This window comes from Thalassophryne amazonica, chromosome 7, assembly GCF_902500255.1.
Source record: "Thalassophryne amazonica chromosome 7, fThaAma1.1, whole genome shotgun sequence".
Taxonomy (NCBI): domain Eukaryota; kingdom Metazoa; phylum Chordata; class Actinopteri; order Batrachoidiformes; family Batrachoididae; genus Thalassophryne; species Thalassophryne amazonica.
The window spans coordinates 106,418,191-106,442,115 of record NC_047109.1 but is presented as its reverse complement, the minus strand read 5'-3'; the positions used below and the strand labels follow the sequence as shown (position 1 = coordinate 106,442,115).

Here is a 23,925-nt window from a genome sequence, read left to right as displayed (position 1 = left end):
TTCTGCACAAACTGTCAGAAACCGTCTCAGGGAAGCTCATCTGCATGCTCGTCGTCCTCATCGGGGTCTCGACCTGACTCCAGTTCGTCGTCGTAACCGACTTGAGTGGGCAAATGCTCACATTCGCTGGCGTTTGGCACGTTGGGGAGGTGTTCTCTTCACGGATGATGCGAAGGAGATGTGTTGCACTGCATGAGGTATATGGTGGTCACACCAGATACTGACTGGTATCCCCTCCCCCAATAAAACAAAACTGCACCTTTCAGAGTGGCCTTTTATTGTGGGCAGTCTAAGGCACACCTGTGCACTAATCATGGTGTGTAATCAGCATCTTCGTATGGCACACCTGTGAGGTGGGATGGATTATCTCAGCAAAGGAGAAGTGCTCACTATCACAGATTTCGACTGGTTTGTGAACAATATTTGAGAGAAATGGTGATATTGTGTATGTGGAAAAAGTTTTAGATCTTTGAGTTCATCTCATACAAAATGGGAGCAAAACCAAAAGTGTTGCGTTTATATTTTTGTTGAATGTAGATACCATTGTTTCATCTTTGACCCAAAATACATAAGCATACCAAATGGAAAATGTCAGCTCTCTCCAGTTTCTCTGTAATCAAAGTTGCACACACACACACACACACACACACACACACACACACACACACACACACACACACACACACACACACACACACACACACACACACACACAGTTTTTTGTCTTATCCGCATTCGAACGCAAGCAGGTGCTTCTATTTGTAGACAGGCAGAAACAGAGATGGTGGCACAAACACAGACATCAAACACAGTACACTTTTCACTCATGGTAACGGCAACATGAGACTTAACCAAACTGACTAAACCAGTTGAACTACAAAACACAATGAATCATAACACTAACAGCACTGTTAAATTAACACGAACCACAATAATAACATTGAACACGCCAAAACTCCAAACTCCCATGGTGCATTGCAGCACAACAAACACACACAGAGGCCACTTGGCTTATACATATATATATATATATATATATATATATATATATATATATATATATATATATATATATATATATAGATAGATAGATAGATAGATAGATAGATAGATAGACAGACATTTGTGAATTTCAGCTACATACATCTTCAATTACTTCATATGGTCAAGGTTTCAAAATTCTGTAGAAGAGAACTTGATCATTGTTGCACTGAAATCAATCAAATGCAAGTCTAGAAAATAAACATTTTATGATAAATCAGGTAAGATTATAAGGTAATCCACTTACTACTGTGGTTTACTGGAGAGAAAATTTAATATGACTGGCTTTGGCTCGTGTTCTCCGTGAAGAGACAAAGGCAGATTGGGGCCTGCTTTCAATCAGGTGAGAAATGCAGAAAAGGAAATTTGAACCCAATACAGGCAAATAATTTCTCATTACATTTTGTGAAACAAAGTGGGTCCATGGTTGTGGTAACTATTTGGGTACATTTTACTCAGTTGGTGAGTTTTGTAAAGTCAGTCCGGTCCTTTGTGGACAGTGTCACACTTTTTGTAATCTTGCCTCTGCACACCACGGAATAGAGTTGAAATTAAACATTCAAGATGTGCTTGTAGTGCAGACTTTGAGTTTTATTTCAGTGGTAAGTCTGTACAGAGTACGACAATACGCTTTTCATTTCCACTGCTTGTATCAACAACTTTAGTTTTTTGTTTTTTTTTGGTTCCAGTCACACCCCAAAGTTCATGACCATAGGTGAGGATAGAAGCAGAAATCATCTGGTAAATTAAAAGCCTCTACTTCTGTAAAATTAGAATTATTTAGTTATATGTTAGCACCGTTCACACAGCTTAACACTAATTAGCAGGTAGCTTGGTGACATTAGGTCCACTGATGATGTAACAATTAGGATGTCAGTTTAATACCCACACACAAGCCATCTTTTATGGCCAATTCACACATAATATGAAATTAGGCAAAAGAAGCAGAAACCGGATGAAAATCCGCGAACAAAAACAAAATGGGGAACTGCGAAACATTCCACCTGCTGTCAGGGGGGACACACGGTCGGACAGGTGTACACGACACCACAGCGACGGTTTTGTGCACACTCGTGTTCGCGTGCATGAACACAGTGCGAGCACATGGAAAGTCGTGAACGCAGCAGCGGAGCAAAAAAATTAAAAAAACACCACAGTGTATAATACTTAATTCCTGTAATAAAGAGTGGCGTTAGCCTTTGCCTAGATGTACACCAGGAAGTAATGTAATGACATGGATTACTGTGCTTCCTTTTATGTTTTACATGAATTACCTGATGTGCTCGTCTCATGAAGACATCAGTCGGGCTCTCGTCTCATGAAGAGCCAGCTCTCGTGTCATGAACACATCAGCCGGCATGGCGTGTCCAGCACGCAGTGATCTGCTGGTAACCGCATTGCAAGTGTGATATTTGTTTTAATTATTACAATGTGGGGAAATCCCGCAGTTACACGCACTTCGCAGTGGCGTCCAGCATTGCAGTGCGCTGACGTGGCGATATGTGTTTTAATTTATTTCCAGCATGCTGCCGAAGTTATGCGAGGTCATATTCTACAAGCCACTACAGGTGTTCTCCAGCTGTGACTTGCGAGCACAGATATCTGAACAGCTGCAGGTCGCAGAGACATGCCCACCTTTGTCTGCGGACCTCATCAGCTAACAGGAAAAAAAGGCTCACTCTCTGTTCCTTTATTGTATGATTTTTATTTTATGTATGTAGTTATTGTTGTATGTATTATTATTTTTTCTCCTGCATCTGTCTGATGTCTGTGTTTTTAATTTAACACCTTGTGTGCACGGTCAGACAGTCAATTGGTGGTCAGCTGACAAGCGCCGTATTTCCACAGCAACGCGTATGAGCAAAGCGATCACACATGAATGAGTTCACTCCTTTACCCTTATTTGTTTTATTTAATTTCCACTCTTCCTGTCTGTCATGTAAACTACAATTTACGTAGGGGAAGTGACATCAGCCTGCCCGGCTGGCTCATTAATCTCACACCGTGCTGTGCGCGCACAGACTCTGGTGCTCATGTGATCAGGTGAGTTGCAGTACACAGTGGTCAGCTGTTCCAGCTGCACACTGCACTGGACAGCGATCGCACTGAGCCACAATGTTGGATCATGGTGTGTGTGTGTGGTGGGGGGGTTGGCACAGTCACACCCATGAGTGTTGCTTGGTAACATACACTCGTGTGGCACTTAGACAATTTTCGCAAACAGCTTGAATGTGGTCATCTGCACTCCACCATCATACCAGGAGTGTGAATAGCCCCGCCTTTTCTAAGTGCCCAGTGAGAGGTGTTGGATGTTTGTGTGTGGCACCTGGAATTTGTCCGACACCTGCCGAGAGGGGGTTGAATGGGCACTCGCAGGGCCCTTGCTGTGTTTCGGCCAATGGTTTGCGTGAATGGTTGCGGCGACAGCTATACGAGGCATTTAAGGCGGCTTTGATTTTTCACGAGTGGCATGTAATTCCTCCTTTGTGCGTCAGTCGGCTTCAATCGTGTTACGTGTGAAGGGGCCCTTAAGAAAACCACCGCCCAATCCACGAAAATAGGCATTAATGAAATGCCCAAACCATGCTAGCCTGTTAGCCGTAGCTTTGCTTGTTTTGGAATTTAAGCTGGGGGGGGTGCATAATCAGTCGTCATCATCCTGCCCAAGTCTTAATGGTCTTGCCCGTGCTACACCTCTTTGCACGTTTATGGCTTGATTAGGAATAAATGACTTGTGCATCTCAATCCACGCAGTGTATGATGGAATTGGTTGACTAAGACCGCTACCAACCAACATGGTAAAGATGGCAGATTGCAATATAAACATGAGCAATTATTGCATTTTACTGTTATGTGTCGGACGCAGCTCGGAGAACCGACCAGCGTTTGAAGGACCCAGTATGAAATAAGCAGAGCACGGTACAAAGGCTAACTGAATTTAATACATAACAGTGATAATAATAATAATAATAAAAGGTGCGGTCTGGCGTGGTGCGCTCCCAGCAGCGCTAATGGTCCGGAGCCAGAAGCTGTTTCGGACCCAAGGACCCCGCCGACACCCCCCAGGTGGCCGCAACAACCGAGTCTGTGAAAGAAGGAACCATTATGTGAGTCCACACTCTACACACAGAACACTTAAAGGTGTACAAACAGCAAACACTTCCTGGCTTGATTACTGATCAGCTTCCAACCTGCAGGCATGGAACATCTCGTTCACAAATCACCACAGCAGTGGAAGCTGATACATGACTAACATACAGCTCAATACAATAAGGTGTGAGGGACACCACATTTACTGACTGTATAACTGTTAGTCACAAAATCCAACGTACCTCAGGAAGTGTGCTGACGAGCGTGAGACCTCACCCTCTCCTCTTTCACAGACCGTGCATCAAACCTGGACGTTTCTCAGCGTCCGCTGCTGATGAGATGGCTCCCAAGACGACGATCTCACCCGTCTGGTCACAAGGTCGAGTCTCTGGCAAATGCACACTGTGCACTTCAGTCTTAAATGCCAACATACTCCAATCCCTCCAGATGCACCTCAGCTGTGAGTCCTGACGAGTCGCAGGTGATCAGGGTGAAGTCCTAACAGCCTCAGCAACACAGCCACTCAGTCCCAAATGCATGCCACCTGGGAGGAAACAAGGCAAACAAACCAGCAGCCAGGCCCCCCCAGCCATACAACATTTTACATGACTTTAAAAGGTGGAAAGTCGATGAATTGAAACCTTTTTGTAAGTGTCCCACGTGTCCGTGTTCATGGGAAGCGCCATGACGAAAGGATTGCATTAGCATGCAGCACAGTAACTGCTAATTTGGCCTGTGTTTTAACCGCTCTGCTTTAATCAGACAGGATTTTGAGGACTTGTTACACCCGACCTCCTGAAACTGACTGACGGATAGATTGGTAAAAGTACAGGTGTAAACATGCATGCAGATATCGTTGAATATTTGTTGCCAAATGACGAGAGAGCACTCTGAAAGTGTCTCGACCAAAACAGCTGTTTGCACGGTCAACAATAGTGCATCATGCACCTGACATGTTTTCCACTTACAGCTCCACAGCTCCCATAACACATATAACCAGGCTACCTGGACTTGGTAGCCAAGCAAGATCAAAGGTCAGAATTCATGCATGAGCAGGACTAATAGAGATGGCGACTTCCAGAGCCGCTGCATTTGAGCTTCAGAACGGCTCTTCAGAAAACTCTGATTGGCATCACAGATAGCATATATACAGTTTATTCTTTTTCACGTCTCTTGTCCTTCAGCAGAAAATAAGCTGAGAGGATTATTAGCACTCAAATTAGTCAGAATCCTCGAGGAATAACACAGAAAATGCGCTGTTTGTGCAATCCTGATAAAAATTGATGCTTCTTTATTGAATAATATACACACAAATAAGTTGTGCTCCGTGATGGAATAATAGCCTTCATAATTCCCTCTCTCCTCAGAATTCCTCATTTCAATAAGAAAGAAAGTGAACTTGCTCTTCACCCTCTGGTGAAAAGCATCACGTTTCTATGTGAATTCTTCTTCTGTGCAGTAAATGCAATGCAAAACTTTGCAACAGTGTTGTCGTTAGCAATATGGGAACTCTGGGGGAAGGAGAGGCCAGAGAGTGCAGGATGGCTGGAGGGAGGGAAGGAGAGATGGAGGGAGGGAGAGGAAACCACTTTAGATGTTAAAGGATTTCCATTTCCCAAAGACAAGCACACTGACTCCCCCCCCCACCCGTATGAGGTGAGCCCTTCCTGGAGGCCCAGGGCCAGGAAGTCTTGGAGCTCCAGAGATGAGATGGAAGCTGGAGATGTGCAGCTCTGCCTGCTGTCTGTGTCTAAAGTACTCCTGCTTATCCAAACTCCCATCTGTGTGCTCAGATGTGTTTGTCATAGTAGAATGTGTCCTTTATGTGTCTTTTTACACCCCCCAACCTCTCCCTTCTCTCCTTTCATTCAGAAGTGGAATTTTCATCTCTGTCACCATAAGGCCACAGATATCGTTTTTCCTGTGCCGCCGCACCGCGCCGGCTGCGTCCCAACGCGCGGACCCGTCCGCACGTCTTTCATTAAAAAAATCTCCTTTAACAGTGGAATATCCGGATAAAATGCTGAAACCGACTTCTTCTGAAACTTCTCTGTTCTCTCACGACGTCCTGGATCAATAAAGCCTGAAATGTGGAGGTTTTAAGCTTGAAACAGGCTGATGACGCCGCCTGAGAGCGCTGAGCGACGTCTCACACCGTGGGAAGTCCTTAAAGCGACAGTATCACCTCAAAATCTCTCATCAGCTGTTAAAATTTTCACTGAAAACCAGCTTCATTTTTCGAACCATGTCCACTTCGATGTGTCTCACAGGTTTAGAAAAAAATTTGATCAAACAACGCGCCAGTCTCTCAGCAACTTCTCAGACAAAGGAATTCCGACGAGGGGCTGGACGACTCCTCCCACAAGGAGTGCTCACAGGCGAATGACGTCACCGACAGGCGTGGAAAAACTCACGCATGCGCACGAGGGTTCAAGCATGACTGACGTAAAAACATATGAATGAAATCCATATAGTTTTTGAAAAAAATAAAAAGGACCTATACTTTATGGACAGCCCTCATATAATTAGATCGTTCAGAGACATTACTCTTATGTTGCATTCCAGACAACTTATTACTAGAACACTGCTGACCTCCTGCTTAAAAAAAGTACTTTGGAACCACACAAGAAGTTGATGCGCTGACTGGGAAACGTCAGGCAGAATTAAGTACCTCAAGTTTACTGATAGCCTAAACACAAACAGTACGTTAACAGATGATTGAAATATTGTTATTCATTAAAAATGGATTTTGTGCATAGGCTGTTAAAATACATCTCTGGTGTTGCTACCCCGCGCTTCTGTTGTTTTCAGTGTGAATAAGATAACTCAAACACAGGTGGATGGATTTCCTCCAAACCTGGTGGGAATTTTAGTTGGACAGACATCTAGACATGATTACATTTTAGAGTAGTTTAGTTGAAGGGCAAAGGTCGAGGAAAACATGGTTCACAAAAACACCTTTTTTATGTCTAGCTCAACAACCAAGAAGACTCTATGGATGAACTAAAACATATTTTGATCAGCAAAATATTTGTGATTGATGAGTATGAATGACTTCAAAATGAGGTCAAACAGAACCTCGTAGTACCATATCACCCCAGTAGAGCGCTTCACTCTCAGACTGCAGGCTTACTTGTAGTTCCTAGGGTTTGTAAGAGTAGAATGGGAGGCAGAGCCTTCAGCTTTCAGGCTCCTCTCCTGTGGAACCAGCTCCCAATTCAGATCAGGGAGACAGACACCCTCTCTACTTTTAAGATTAGGCTTAAAACTTTCCTTTTTGCTAAAGCTTATAGTTAGGGCTGGATCAGGTGACCCTGAACCATCCCGTAGTTATGCTGCTATAGACTTAGACTGCTGGGGGGTTCCCATGATGCACTGAGTGTTTCTTTCTCTTTTTGCTCTGTATGCACCACTCTGCATTTAATCATTAGTGATTGATCTCTGCTCCCCTCCACAGCATGTCTTTTTCCTGGTTCTCTCCCTCAGCCCCAACCAGTCCCAGCAGAAGACTGCCCCTCCCTGAGCCTGGTTCTGCTGGAGGTTTCTTTCTGTTAAAAGGGAGTTTTTCCTTCCCACTGTTGCCAAGTGCTTGCTCACAGGAGGTTGTTTTGACCGTTGGGGTTTTTCCGTAATTATTGTATGGCCTTGCCTTACAATATAAAGCGCTTTGGGGCAACTGTTTGTTGTGATTTGGTGTATATAAATAAAATTGATTTGATTTATAACTCATCAAATTAAAGCAGCATGTTATGGAGCAGATCTACATAGGCTCTAAGACCCTGTTGGTTCAGGGACTTATCGCTGGATTCTGGAGCATGATGAGAGTCTACAACTTTACCTGCAAGGGACACCAATCCAACACTGGTTACTTCCTCAGACAAAGTTAGAGGCGGGTGGACTGTGCCGATGCAGAGGAAGTGTTTTGTCCAACAACGCAAACAGGTAGCATGATCAGGAATCAAACAGTGGACAACATCATGGAATGTGTTACCATAGAAATGACATCTATAAACTCCAAAAACATAGTTGTTAGTTGTATTTACAGAGCTCCTGGGACAAATATTGACACCTTTGAAGACATTATCTTAGGAATGTACAACAAAATCAACAGAAATAAGCATTTATTTGTCTGTGGAGATTTCAATATAGATTTTTTAAACCCTCACAATCATCCACAAATTACCTCATTTATAAACACCTTGTACTGTTTAGGGCTGTTTCCAACCATCATTCATCCTAGCAGAATAACTATGGACTCAACAACTCTCATTGACAATATTTTAACTAACGTTATATCCGGTAATCTTAGTGGGGGACTACTGGTCAGTGATATCAGTGATCACTTGCCAGTTTTCTCAGTCTTTGCATTGGAGGGTTGTTGTATGTATCGAAGCAATATCAAATTCATGAGTAGAAAAGTAACACCTGAAACAATTGATAATTTAAGGGAGGATTTATCAAGTCAGAATTGGTCAGATGTTTTTGTTGATGATGTTGACAGGTCATATGATGCTTTCATTTCCATTTTTTCCAGTTTGTATAATAAACACTGTCCATTTGTTGACAAAATATATAGAAATCAATATAGCAACAAACCATGGATAACTAAGGGGCTTCAGAGGGCATGTAAAAAGAAAAACGTACTATATAAACAATTCATAAAACTACGAACTAAGGAAGCTGAAAGTAAGTATAAAACATATAAGAATAAGTTAATCAATATCATGAGACTCAGTAAAAAAAATATATTATAATGAGTTACTTGTCAAAAATAGAAATAACATCAAAAACACATGGAACATATTAAATGAAATAGTAAAAAAGAATAGAGTAACTAGAGATTATCCTTCATTTTTTCAGAGTAACAACTACATCACGATTGATAACGATGAGTCTATTGCTGAACACTTTAATGAATACTTCGTTAATGTGGGTAAAAATCTTGCCAGTAAGATTGACTCATCAACTAATAACTTCTGGGTAAATAATTCAACGTTTAACAAATCTGTTTCAATGTTCATTGGTGGTACTCATGAAAGGGAAATACTTGATCTGGTTCATGGTTCAAAAAGTAAGAAATCGACTGATTTTAATAATTTGGATATGGCTTTATTAAAAAAAGTTATTGATTGTATAGTAAAACCGTTCAATTATATTTGCAATATGTCACTAAGTACTGGTAAATTTCCTTCTCAAATGAAAATAGCCAAAGTAATTCCTCTGTTTAAAACTGGTGACAAACACACATTTTCTAATTATAGACCTATATCACTCCTGCCACAATTTTCCAAAATTTTGGAAAAATATTTGCTAAAAGATTAAATGATTATTTACTGAAGCATAACATCATTTGTGAAGAACAATATGGATTCAGAAGGTCTCGAACTACATCACATGCTTTGATGGACTTTGTGGAAAGTATTGCAACTGCAATTGATAATAAACAATACACAATAGGTGTTTTTTTTTAATTTACAGAAAGCGTTTGACACAATTAACCATGGAATACTATTAAGTAAACTGCAGAAATATGGAATCAGAGGTCTGGCATATGAATGGATAGCTAGTTATTTACAAGGCAGATTTCAGTATATTCAATTCAATAATACAAATTCTGAACTCAGGGATGTCACATGTGGGGTGCCGCAGGGCTCAGTGCTGGGTCCTTTGTTGTTTATAATCTATATAAATGATATAAGTTGGGTGTCGAGTTCACTGAGATGTGTCCTTTTTGCGGATGATACAACTGTGTTCTGTAGCGGTGAAAATCTTGAACAGCTTCTGGACATAGTGGAGAAAGAAGTGGAAAAATGTAAGGTTTGGTTTGACGCTAATAAGTTGTCACTCAACCTTGGGAAAACTAAATGTATTATATTTGGAAATAAACAGGCACCCAAATGTAAAAATTGAACTATAAACAATAAGGAAATTGAGTTAGTAACAGAGAATAAATTTTTAGGTGTTATAATTGATAATAAACTTAGCTGGAAACCACATATAAATTATGTGAAATCAAAATAGTCAAAAACTATAGCCATTTTGTATAAAGCCAGAGACCTACTGCCGCAAGAAGGGTTACTTACTTTATATCATTCTCTGATGGTACCATATATGACATATTGTGTTGAGTCATGGGGAAACACTTACAAATCAAATACCAATCCAATATTCCTTTTGCAAAAACGAGCCATACGAATCATCTGCAATAAACAATATCGTGAACCAACTCATTCTCTATTTGTGTCTTTAAATTTATTAAAATTCATTGATTTGGTCGATTACATTACAATTCAAACTTTATTTCGAGCGAAAAACCAAGCCTTACCGAGACATGTCCAGAGTCTGTTCCGATTGAGGGAATCCAGATATAGTTTAAGAGGTTGTGCAATTTTTATGAAACCACCAGTAAGAACAAATGTAAAGGGGTTTTGTGTGTCTGTGGTTGGGGTGAGGAAATGGAACAAATGTTCAACAGAGGTTAGAATGAGTAGTACCTTAGTGAGATTTAAGAAACTACTCAAAAAGAACATTATGTCTAAGTATCATAAAGAAGCAAATATAATTTGATTTATATGGAATGTTCAATTTATAAGTGGGACTTATTGTATATTCGACTGTGTGGGTATGTATATGCGTATGTAGATATATAGATATGGGTAGGTGTATATGTATATAAGTGACTGTGTATATGTATGTATATATTTATGTTTGTAAAGTATATACGTATGTATATAGGTATATGTGGCACAGCCCAAGCAGAGGGTCACCCCCAAGAGCCTGGTCTGCTTGAGGTTTCTTCCTTATAGGGAGTTTTTCCTCACCACAGTTGCCTAGTGCTTGCTCTGGGGGTTGGTAAGGTTAGTCCTTACTGGCGTAAAGTGCCTTGATTTGACTTTCTTATGATCTGGTACTATATAAATATAATTATAAGTGAATAGTATATTGATGTGTATGTCTGTGTGTCGACATGTAGTAGTGAATTTATATTTATGTAAATATGACTGATTAGAATTGTTGGACTTGTACTAGCAGGGGTGGGCGCTAATAAGCTTTGCTTCAGCCCACACCCTTTCGGACTCACTAGTTTTGTCTGTGTTTGTTTGTGGAATTGTTCATTTTTTTCTATTTGAATATTTTGTGTGCCGAATTAAACTTTGTCAAAAAAACCTAGGTCTACAGATTGGCAGCCCAACTGCTCATCCCTATGAGTTACATCCCAATGAGTAAATCAAGCCAATAACAAGGCACCAGTAACTCAAAAACATACTGCAAGTACAACATGATGAAGTGCATTTCTGAATGCACAACACGTCAAACCATGAAGGAAAAAATAGGTTCAACGTTTATGTGTCAATCTAAACAACAGATTTGTGTGTTATATATAGACTAGCTAAATGTAAATGAACAGCATTTATATAGCACTTTCCATCTGCATCAGACGCTCAGAGTGCTTTGCAATAATGCCTCACATTCACCCCAATGTCAGGCTGCTACCATGCAAGGCGCCCACTATACAGCGGGAGTAACTAGGGGATTAAGGACCTTGCCCAAGGGCCCTTAGTGATTTTCCGATCAGGCTGGGATTTGAACCAAGGATCCTCTGGTCTCAAGCCAAACACTTTAACCACTAGACTATCACCTCCATTTAGCTAACTGACTTACCCGTTCTATGCACAGGTAGTAAAGAATAAGCCATGTCATTGTATATTTCATGTCACTTTAGTTAAGAAGAAGAAGAATAAGAAAGAACTTTATTAATGCCAAAGGAAATTATTTAAGGTGTAGTAAGTTGCATTTTGTGTATGTTGTCATCATTAATTTTCATAGAGCAATTTGTGACATTCATGAGACTCAAGTGGAAGATGATAAAAAAGGTGATAGCATGTCATATCACTGCAATTCTCTGGCATGCCGTACACAGCAGGTACATTTTAGATTGTAATTAAAACGCACCCTAACCAGCTGCTACTACGTAGTAAGTAAAGTGTGATGCTTGATACCTGACCTGAGTAGTGAGTACCACGTGAACTGTGAAAATAAGGGCTCCAGTGAGCAGGTCGTGATCTAATATATAAGGCTAACCGTGTGTGTGTGTGTGTGTGTGTGTGTGTGTGTGTGTGTGTGTGTGTGTGTGTGTGTGTGTGTGTGTGTGTGTGTGTGTGTGTGTGTGTGTGTGTGTGTGTGTTTCACCAGGTTTGCACACACTGCAGCAGGGATTTTGCTTCACTCCTCCCTACAGATCTTCTCCAAATCTTTCAGGTTTGGAGTTTCAGCTCCCTCCAAAGATTTTCTATTGAGTTCAGGTCTGGAGACTGGCCAGGCCACTCCAGGACCTTGAAATGCTTCTTACGGAGTCCCTCCTTAGTTGCCCTGGCTGTGTGTTTGGGATCATTGTCATGCTGGAAGACCCAGCCATGACCCATCTTCAATGCTCTTACTGAGGGAAGGCGGTTGTTTGCCAAAATCTCGCAATACATGACTCCATCCAGCCTCCCTTCAATACGGTGCAGTTGTCCTGTCCCCTTTGCAGAAGAGCACGCTCAGAGTATGATGTTTCCACCCCCATGCTTCACAGTTGGGATGGTTTTCTTGGGGTTGTTCTCATCCTCTAAACATGGTAAGTGGAGTTGATTCCAAAAAGCTCTATTCTGGTCTCATCTGACCACATGACCCTCTCCCATGCCTCCTCTGCATCATCCAGATGGTCACTGGTGAACTTCAAACGGGCCTGGACATGTGCTGGCTTGAGCAGGGGGACCTTGCTGCTCTGCAGGATTTTAAACCATGACAGAATCATCCTTACCCCACAAAGTGAGATCTTGCATGCAATCCCAGACCGAGGGAGATTGACAGTCATCTTGTGTTTCTTCCACTTTCTAATAAATAATCATAACAGTTGTTGTCTTCTACCAAGCTGCTTGCCTGTTGTCCTGTAGTCCATCCCAGCCTTGTGCAGGTCTACAGTTTTGTCCCTGGTGTCCTTAGACATCTCTTTGGTCTTGGCTATGGTGGACAGGTTGGAGTGTAATTGATTGAGTGTGTGAACAGGTGTCTTTTATACAGGTAACAAGTTCAAACAGGTGCAATTAATACAGGTAAAGAGTGCAGAATAAGAGGGCTTCTTAAAGAAAAAATAACAGGTCTGTGTGAGCCACAATTCCTGCTGGTTGGTAGGGGATCAAATACTTGTTTGCAGCAGTAACATACAAATAAATTATTTGAAAAAAATCATACATTGTGATTTCCGGATTTTTTTTTCTTTAGATTATGTCTCTCACCGTGGACATGCACCTAAGATGAAAATTTCAGACCCCTCCATGATTTCTAAGTGGGAGAACTTGCAAAATTGCAAGATGTTCAAATACTTATTTTCCTCACTGTACATACATACATACACGCATACATACATACATACATACATATATACATACACACACATACATATACACACATACACACATACATAGACTGCCTTTTATATTTATAGATATCCCATAGACATGTCTGCCCCCTGCTGGACAGATGATGGAAAATTAGGAGCATGTGCGATTGTCAGTGAGAGAGTCGTTTCAGCACAGAACCGTCAGAGAAGTAAACTGTTGCTTTCGGTTTGTTCCTATAACTTCAACAACTTGGGCTTTCGGTCACACAGCACCTTTCCATCTGGTCTCATGGTGCTTGAACACTTTGAGAACACAATTTGCACTTTCCAGTTGGGAAATTCTGGTCTCTGACTTGTTCTGGAACGCAGCATTATTATTTCATAATGTGTAACTCTTCTTGCGGCCGTGCCCAGTAGAGTTATCCTTCCATCCAAAGGCTTTATTGAAATGAAGAGTTTAGGTTTCAGTGCATATGTTGTATTACACGGTGGCCAGAAGTGATGAGAGGAAAGTGCTGGGGAAGGCAGATATCAGCTCAGAGCCACAGCAAGCTTCCCCTCAGCTGAAGTGTCCTTGAGCAAGATAATGAACCACTATCAGGGCCCGGGATGTGTTCTGTCACTCATACTTGACCTCTGACCTCTCTGGACAAAGAGTAAAATCCATCTTTGCAAAACACACTCCTCTCCTTGGCTGAAGAACAGAGGTGGGGCAGTTTGTCTTTTCAAGGCTGATGTTCCATCGCACCAAATTCATCAGCGGGATGAGCAGTTGGAGAAAAAATATCGCCGTCATTTATGCCTCCAGAATGGCAATTGGTGTGTGATAGGTCTGACACATTACACCCCCCCTGCCCTGGCCCAGCTGACAACTCGTCTTTTCTGGGAGTGTTAAATAAACATTGATTCTCAGATGTCTTTAGATGAAGGAACTAAAATGTCCAGGGCACGGCAAAATTACTCGCCAAGATCTACAACAACTCAGTATTTTATTTAGAACACGAACAAGACTCCTGAGATGTGGACTCAATTTTCCGGAAGAGTAATATAAAGTCACATTTGATATGAGCTTACAGTACGTAGCTGATTGGTAAATGAGTGCAAGCTGAGCCACTCCAAGTGCTGCCTCTTGATTTTACGTCATCTTAAAATACAACGTATCAAACCTCTAATTTGATGACAGGAAACTGAGGCAATAATTTAAACCTTAGTCATGATATGTTTTTTTTTTTTTTTTCAGTTTCATTTGTTAATTTTTCATTTTTAAACCAAATCAAAGTTCACGTTCATAAATGCAATGAAAATGTAATGCAAATTCAAACAAGCATTTTATTTTATTTTATTTATTTATTTTTTGGCTTTGGATGTTCTTACTCGGGCTTACCAAAGTGGATGTTGTATCGTTCATGCTGATGGAACTGAAGATGTACAAGAAGAATGGGAACAGGAGGCTCGAACCAGAAACCTTCTCCTTTGGAGGCATGTGTACTGTTAAGCCATTAGTGTTGTTCTGCTAGCAATTATTGTGGGTTTGATTACTGTAGGAAATATGCATATGTGCAGAAATGTACGATCAGAAATAGGATGACATATCCATCCAATAAGTCCATGAAAGATTCATCCCTCCACCATGGTAAAAAATGGTTAGCCATTAATACGTCCACCAACTAACAGAGGGCAGCAATTAGAATTTTGTTTTTTATCCCCAACAAATCTTTGTGATGATATAATGTGCAGATGGTTAAAAAAATTAAACTAAAAATTATAGTGAAACCCACTGTTCAGGGATTGTTCTTGCTGTACATAGAAGAACAAGTTCCTCATTGACAATGAGCTTGTAGTGACTTAATGCTGAGCTGTGTCACTAGAGCACTCACAGGCTAAGGTAAGACACTAACTGTATAATCAGTCATTTTACAAAGTTTCTTTACACTTATTGAAAATATGTTCATGCATGAATGTAGGGAAAGTCTCCATGCTACCAGACACAACACTTCTAATAATATTTACACCAGTTCAGAGGCCAGAAGAAGTAGTTTACTTTGATGGTTTTAGGTTGCCATGTACCATTATAATTTATAGCTGTTTAGAGTGTGACAGTGTTACTGTACAACTCAATAGCAGACCGATTAAAATCACATTCATCCCAACTGTAGAGAATGTAACCCTAAAACATATACAAAAAAAAAAAATATATGGTCCATGTTAAAAAAAAAAAAAATTTTCCCCTTAAAAACACCAAAGGGGTTTAAAAAGACAATGAACATCAGATGTCAGGGTGCTGCCATGCAAGGTGCTCTCTACACACTAGGGGAGAGCAACTAGCGCATTAAGGACCTTGCCCATTGGGCCTAGTGATTTTCCAGTCTGGCTGAGTTTTTGAAATAAAATTCACCTCATGTTAAAAATTTTTTTAAAAGACTAGTTTAAATACTGGTCATATTGGAGGTGACTATAATGCTCCAGTAAAACTTTTGTTTCGTTTAAATGCCATAATACAAGTTAAGACAGTGACTCCAGGGAGTCAAATTCTGTCCAATTCTTGGGCAAATATGGGGCAAAATATACAACTGAATGATAAAGTCAATGGAGAATTAAAGAATAGATAGAACGTGTGGCTGGGGATGACAACAAATCTTTTCATCAGTGATCCCAAACTCAAAACATTGTCCTTCCAGGTGCAACGTGACTGTTGCAGGACATTATTCTGGAGTCCATATAGAAAGTAAGACGTCACTTGTGCCCACTGTACCTCACCAACTGCACCACCTGATGCACAGTGGAACAAGAGTGAATGAATTAATTGAATTGCAGTGTTTCGATTCATAACCAGTACTTAAGTAATAAATTGTCCCTTGTTTTTTTTTGTTTGTTTTTTCTTCTTCTGTGAACCTCTACGTTAATAAATGACCTCAGTTTTGATGTTGTGGATTTGGTCCAAATGTTGGCGCCTGCTGGACAGGTCAGGAATGTGAATGCACATCATATTATGAATTTATATTCAAAGGCTTCAGTCAGCGCCAGATCTGTACGTGCACAGGCTCTCTTCATACAGAAATCTCCTCTTTACATTCTCCGTGTTGTAAATCCTGTGCTGCTGTGTATAAATAAAGTCTAAATAGGAGTTACTGATGGTGTAGGAAATTACATTTTTCATACAGCTTTATTGTTAGTCCAGCCATCTTCACAACAAAGAAATGTAATAGCAGGTAAAGAATTTCACAGATATATTCAGGCGGAAATTGAAATGGCTAAATAAATCTTTTCCTAAATGAAATGCTGTCAAAAGTGTCAATTTAATATTGGTTGATAGCTATCGAGGATATGAATGTGCAGGTGAGTCTGAGTGGTTTTGACTGGATGCTGAAGGTTCTCAGAAGTGAACCGAGACATTACAATCTCCTTTTGCGCTGCCTTTACACAATACCACTCGCTGTCAACTATTGCTGTTGAAAAAAGGCTCAGATTCTGAATTGTTTTTTTCAGTAATTGCATGAAGAAAGAGTCTTGTGTGTAAGCAGACACCTATTAGTTAAAGTGTAAATCAGTGCAGAGAGTCACTGAGAGATGAGGTTTATATCGGATTTTCTCATATTTTCTGGAATAACGTAAAGGCGTTTTCCCATACAGGTGATGAGTACTGTATATGTATGCATTCATACTGTATATGTATGCAAGTTGTTTGGCTTTTGCTTGCGGTGGGCAAACTAATTGGGTAATAGTACCTGTGGGCATGAAGGTGGTAACGTCTATGGCCTGGGAATGGCCTTTTGCAGGCAGTTCTAGAATTCACCTATGTACGTACCACATTTGGTCCAAATCAGGTTGAAAAAAATCACATTTTGTGCCCTTGACATTTGCCAGAATTAATTATTTAAGGGTAATTTCAGGGTTAATCTTCATTGACATATCAGGTTTGGTAGAGGAGTTGGCCAACACATACGCAGGCAGACATGATCTCGGCTCTAGTGATTAACTTTTAGCAAATTTGACCTCATCCAGGCAATTTAAAAACCCACCTCCATATGTTTGCCAAGTTTGTTGCAAATAGTAGTGAATAATTAAAATTTCAACCTTTGAATGCAAAGATCTTAACCCCACATTTGAGCAAAAAACCGCCAGAACTCCTGAGACCAAATCCAAATCTGCCAAATTCAGTGCAAATTTCAATGACCTCAATGCCCTCAACTTCAGTAATTGACTTTTGGTAAATTTGATCTTGCCTGAGCAATTTCAGAACTCAGCAACATATATGTGTCAAGTTTGAAGGACATCAGAGTGAAAAATATATGATTTGACTTTTGACACCACTGACCTTAACCTTTGCCAAAACAAACCCCTTAAGGTCAGTTCTTGGGTCAAAAACATGCAGGGCAGGTGTTCTCCAGGAACAGCTTGGAGGGATAGTGGAACACACACACACACGTTTTCTCATATTTTATTTTATTTTTTACAGTGTGAATGATGTGTTTCTGTTTTGCTGATTTTTGTTGTGTGCACACCACAGTAAGAAGTTGCACGGGGCGCTTGTGTTGTTCCTTTTTGGCAAAAATTATGTGCGTCTCATTAAAAACTGTAAATGTTTGCGTGTGCACTGCAGATCTGCTGCGAAAGCAGCTTTCTGCCTTTGAACAATAAAAGTCGTCTGCTTATCAGCAAAACAGAGCTTGCTCTCAAAATCTGGGACAAGAAAGACAGACGAGAACAGATGTTGGAGATGGAGAGAGGGAGCGACGTGTGTGTGTGGGTGTGTGGTGTGTGTGTGTGTGTGTGTGTGTGTGTGTGTGTGTGTGCTACAGAGAACACAGGAAGAGTTTCCCCTCCCGCTTAACATGTTTACGGTTCTGGCTGGAGCGTGTGAGGCGTTTGAAAGTAGGATCATTTAATTTTCTTAACGCTCACGCCACTCAAAGCTGCAGCTGGAATTTCAAAGCCGCTGTGCTTTCCCTTGCAGGATTAATGCGAGCATGTCAATATCTGTCTGTTATTAGTTTGTCTTATGTAATCATGCACTTATTTTTGCACGCACGTCTCAGAAGCACCACGCACACTATCATTCGTGCTGCAGACAGGGCGCCATACGTTTGCTGCTTTTTCTGTTTTTGCCATCACTTTCCAGACCCATCCATCTGATCCAAATTTGTGATCACTTTATTAATCTCCTGTAGGCTTGATTGCTGGTTTGTAGAAGTTACGAGTTTTTCTTTCTCCCATTTTGCCATCTGAACTGCTGTCCAATGTCACATTAAAGAAAGTCACATGTTGACCTGTCTCAAAGAAAAATGTCTATGATTTATGAAGACATGCGTAAGTCTGATATAGGCCTTGAGGCCTATCAAGCCGGTGCTTGTCCGGGATACCGTAGTGTGACACCAAGAAGAGCCTATGAGTCCCTCAGGATGGGACAGCAATCCATCACAGGTTCCATCCCCAGTTAAGGCAGTAAGTCTTATATAAGCCTTGAGGCCTTTTTGTGCTGTAGTATTTCATATTTTGTAACATGAAGCAGGTGAGACCCTTCCTGGATGGGATGCCAAGTCTGGTACCTAGCTAAAGCTGGGTGGACTGGGACAATGCAGATGAAGTGACTTGTCCAAGGACACAGACAGGTAGTGTGAACCGGAAAGGAGCTGCAGCTGTGCCCAAGTCTCCCAGTTCCACTCTCAGGTAATTAACTCTATCAGGTGTGCTCAGCAAGTCAAGAGCTGGAAGACACCACTTTTAAAAAAAATCAGGTGTGACTTGGAAATCCTGCAGGGCAGGAGCCCTCCAGGAACAGGGTTGGGCACAGCTGCTAATGGTAGCACAACTCCTTATCCCACTGAGATACCTGCACAGAGAAGAACAGGTAGACTAGTTCAAACCAATAGTAAGTCAAAAACACACTCATTACAACCAAGGTCATTCCTGAATGCACAACACATCAAACCTTGGAGCAAATGAGCTACAGCAGCAGAAGCTCACACCAGGTGCTGGGTCTGTCAGCTAAAAACAGGAAACTAAGTTTGGCATGGGCTCACCAAAATGATGCAGTGGAAGATTACAAAACCATTGCATGGCCTTGTTATTCTCAGTTTCTGCTCCTGTCATGTCATTATGGGCTGAAATCTCTGAGGAGTGTTTCCAAGACCTTACTTGCTCTATAACCTCCCATAGAATTGAGGCTGTTGAGGCATAACGGGGTCTTACTTGATACTGCCAAGGTGTGTTGTTTAAAGTGTCTTGTGAATGTAGAATTGGTGTCGATTTATGTTTCAGCCTTGACTCATGACCATTAATTTGACCAAAATAGACTTTCATTGCAGATAGTGCAGCAGATAAGTGAAACAGTCCTTAACAAGGTGATACAAGCATCAGATCTGGCATGAATGTTCTTCATAAATCAGTGTTTGAGAAAAAAGTACGGGCCACTTGAAAATCCAATATGGTGGCCAAGTAGGGGTCAGTGAAGAATTACACAGGGGTCAAAATTAAAAAATGCTCCAATCATATCGAAAGCTATACCACATTATATGTCTGATCACAAAGATTTCAAAAAGGTGTAGTTTGGACTATCTATGACTAAATGTTATGGAGTTATGGGGTAAAAACAGCAAGAGTGGTAAGAAAGATCAGTTTCAGTTTGCACAGGAGTCACAAGTTAAAGTTGCTCCAATTTTGGTAGAAAGTGATGCAAATTATTGGTTGAACTAATAGGATTAATAAATGGAATAGTTTTGACTGTGTTGAATGTTTGGTTTGCAGAGTAAATGTCAAACAATGTTGATGTACATTGGATTCTATGGCATGTGACATATGTTACCCTGTAACGTGACAACTAAGCATGACACATGGTGCAAACTATTCCTTTTTAAAACCCTATTAACTCAACCAATAATTTGCATCACATTTTACAAACAGTGGAGGAACGTTAACTTCTGATCCTTGTACAAACTGAAACTGACCTTTGTCACCATTTTTGCTGTTTTTACCCCATAACTCCATAACATTCAGTCACAGATTGCCCACACTATACCTTTTTGGAATCTTTATGATCAGACAAATAAGGTGGTGTAGTTTTCTATATGATTGGAGCATCTTTTAATTTTGACCCCTGTGTAATTCTTCATTGACCCCTACCTGGCCACCATATTGGATTTTCAAGTGGCCTCCACTTTTTTCTCAAACATTGATTTATGAAGAACATTCATGCCAAATCTGATGCTTGTATCACCAAGTGAGCAATTCTGGCAATTCTGGTCATACTTATCTACTCCACTAAGAGTGGCTGGACTTGGACTCAACCTTCTGTCACAGTAAAAATGACTCTCATTAGAGTTGAAGAAGTTGATTTCATGCTCTGATAGAGTTTGTACAAGTCTGTTTGAGGCAGGATTAAATGTAGTCCTTTACTTCTCTAATTGTACTGTATTGGGGAATTGATGCTCCTTCACATTAAAAGACACTGCAGGTGTTTGAATTTGAACATTGAATAAGGCTACCTTTTGGACGTCAGCCTTTAGAGGCCTTTAAGTCATGTTCAACTGAGAGGACACCCTGGGATTGGCTGAAAACACATTGGACATCTGACCTGGAACACTCTGGAGTGCAGCAGGACGCAGGAGAGATGTTGTTGGGAAAATGAATGGTTTGGCATCTTGCTGGCTGACAATTTGTATAATATTGTTTCTGTTTATTTTTAACCACACAAGCAAAATCAAAATTAAAATGACTTGCTTCCCTTCTACATTAATTATACAAATGCACAACTCAGTAAAATCTCTAAGGGACTGTATAGAGAAATCTGTATTAACCTCAGACTTGGCTTTCCTTAAGTGTTTAAAATTAAAATGGAAATGTAACAAAGGATATTCAAACTGCCTAACTCAACTTGATAACACTGCTGAATTGACAGGCCTCACAAAGAACTGGCAGTAGAGGAATGTTGTTTCAAGCAGATGATCCTGAACATTGGCAGACAGGTGCACAGGTGCCAGTGGAAAATAATCTCACCTTTAGCTGAGGAAATATCATCCAAAGTATCACTGACTGTCATACTGTGTTCATCTCTGCTTTCATTCTGCACAAGTGACTCTTGTTCACGATAGTTTCTTGACACAAGCTGCCGTTTTGCAAAGCAAGTCACTGCACTCTGCTGCAATGGCGTGTCTGTGTTTGACTAAAGTCGACTTCAAACACAGGCAACAATTTTGTCTCGTTGGGTGGCAGATGACACAATTAATGTCCTTTTATTGTACATTGGAGTCAAGCCGTGTTGCTTGAGGCATTACTACGTTCATGTACTTACATATAACGTTATTTCTTCAATCGAGAATCTCCTCACTTTAATTGCAAGATTAAATGCATAAATATTTTCCTGATACAATTAGTGGAGAGATATGAAGCACCACCGCTGTTATGGGACTAACGTTATGCAGCGCTGTTTGATTTACTGCTCAGACTTCAGGAAGGCAGTAATTTAATTTAATACTACAAAATTTCTTTCAGCATTGAGTCACTGCATCATATATAATATTCCCAGCGATTAACAGGGCGTGCATAGGATTAATACAGTCAGTCCACAAAATGTCCTTGAGTAACTCTAAAAACTACTGCATATTCAGCTCTGAAAATTGTGGCTCTGATTGATAAAGGTGAACCCCAGTGAAGCTCAAATATCAGGCCATGTTTGCATCTTTAAACATGCAAAAAACAAAACACAGCCCGATGGACCGATCAAGTTGCTTGTGAAGACTTATTGTCTGTCGTAGATTCCTGGTGGTCACTGCAATGCATAGTTGCTTGTGTGTGCATGTGCGCCATGTAGCGTGATGGAGTGATTATACCACAAGCAATAACACATTCTTACTCCCAACTCATCACATATGTACGATTGGTCAGTACCCCTTAGCATCAATATGTGATGAGTTGGGTATCCTCGCCATGCCATTCGGTGACGCACTGGGTAGCATGTTAACATACAGTAGCCTCCTTTCTCTTTGATGACGTGTAAAAGTAATCGCATGACTCCCCAATTATATTTTCCCTCTCTCTCCTTGAAAAATTCTTGAATTCTGAGGGGCAGTTGCTTATTTTTCACTTTATACATTCATTGCACAGTCTTAAATGTAATCATATGGTAAAGTTTTACTATTTTAGATTTAATAAACAATGAATTGGTGTGATCTCGATAACCTACATTGTGAATTGTTCTTAATGCTCTTTTTTGAATAATGAATAATGATTGCAATGTAGTTTTATAATTATTGCCCCAAACGTCAGCACAGTAAGCCAAGTAGGGAGCAACCAATGAACAATACAGAGTATGAAGTGCTTTGCAATCAAGTATGTGCCTTACCTTATTTAGTACTGCAATACTTTTTGACACTTTCTTTTGAATATGTTGAATATGAGCTTTCCAATTAATTCTTTCATCTATAATAACACCTAAGAACTTATTTTCTTTGACACACTATGATTATCCCTTGTATATTTAACTGAATTTGTACGTCTATTGTAATTCCCAAATAACATTATTTTAGTTTTACACAAATATACTGATAATTTATTAATATCAAACCATCTCTTTAACTTTATCATTCCAGTATGTAAATCAGACAATAATTCCTGCAGATTTTCTTCTGAACAAAACAGGGTTGTATCTTCTGCAAAAAGAACTGCCTTAACTTTACTTAAATCATTAATGTACAAAATAAATCATTTTGGTCCAAAAACAGAACCCTGAGGAAGCCCACAGATGATGTCCAGATACGAAGAGCAGCAATCCCAGAGTTAAACACACTGTTTCCGGTTTTGTAAGTAATTTTTAATCCAATTCAAAGCCACTCTGATCCCGTACAGTTCGATCTTTTGAAATAATATGTTGTGATCAATTGTATCAAAAGCCTTTCTCAGATCAATAAATAAACCTATTACTATTTTCCTTTGGTCCACATACACATGCTCTATTTTGGAATAAGGCTGTAATGTAACAAAATATGGAAAAGGTGAAGCACTGTGAACTTTCCGGTTGCACGGTAAGTAGAATTATGAATGGTACTGGATAAGTTTCAGAAAAGAATCTCAAATGTGTTTTGGTTGTGTTTCTATCTTGCTGTGCCTGCTCACTTTGGTCTCCAAGACAATATTGTATTATGAACAGGTTTACTGTACTATGGTGTTTTGACACAGAATGTTGGTTCAAGTTTGCTGTCTGTTGTAGTGTAAAATGTTCTAAAACTAGCATAAAATGTTGATTATTATCAACAAAACCAGCCAAATTAATACAAAACTGGAATGTTCCACTGCTATGCAACATTTAAAATGATATCATCATATACAATCGCCGAGATTTTCTCTCAGCCCCCAACTCTTCATCCCTGACTAGGCTTCACAAGCACCTTGGTGCGACTGTCTGTTTTTGTTTTATGTTA

General features: G+C 40.3%; 1 protein-coding gene across 4 annotated transcripts in view; it reads left to right on the top strand.

Moving 5' to 3' along the window:
* The window catches only part of LOC117514716 (RNA-binding motif, single-stranded-interacting protein 3-like), a 459,452-nt gene that overhangs the window by 189,772 nt on the left and 245,755 nt on the right, over positions 1–23,925 (top strand). The gene's annotated exons all lie outside the window — the stretch shown is intronic.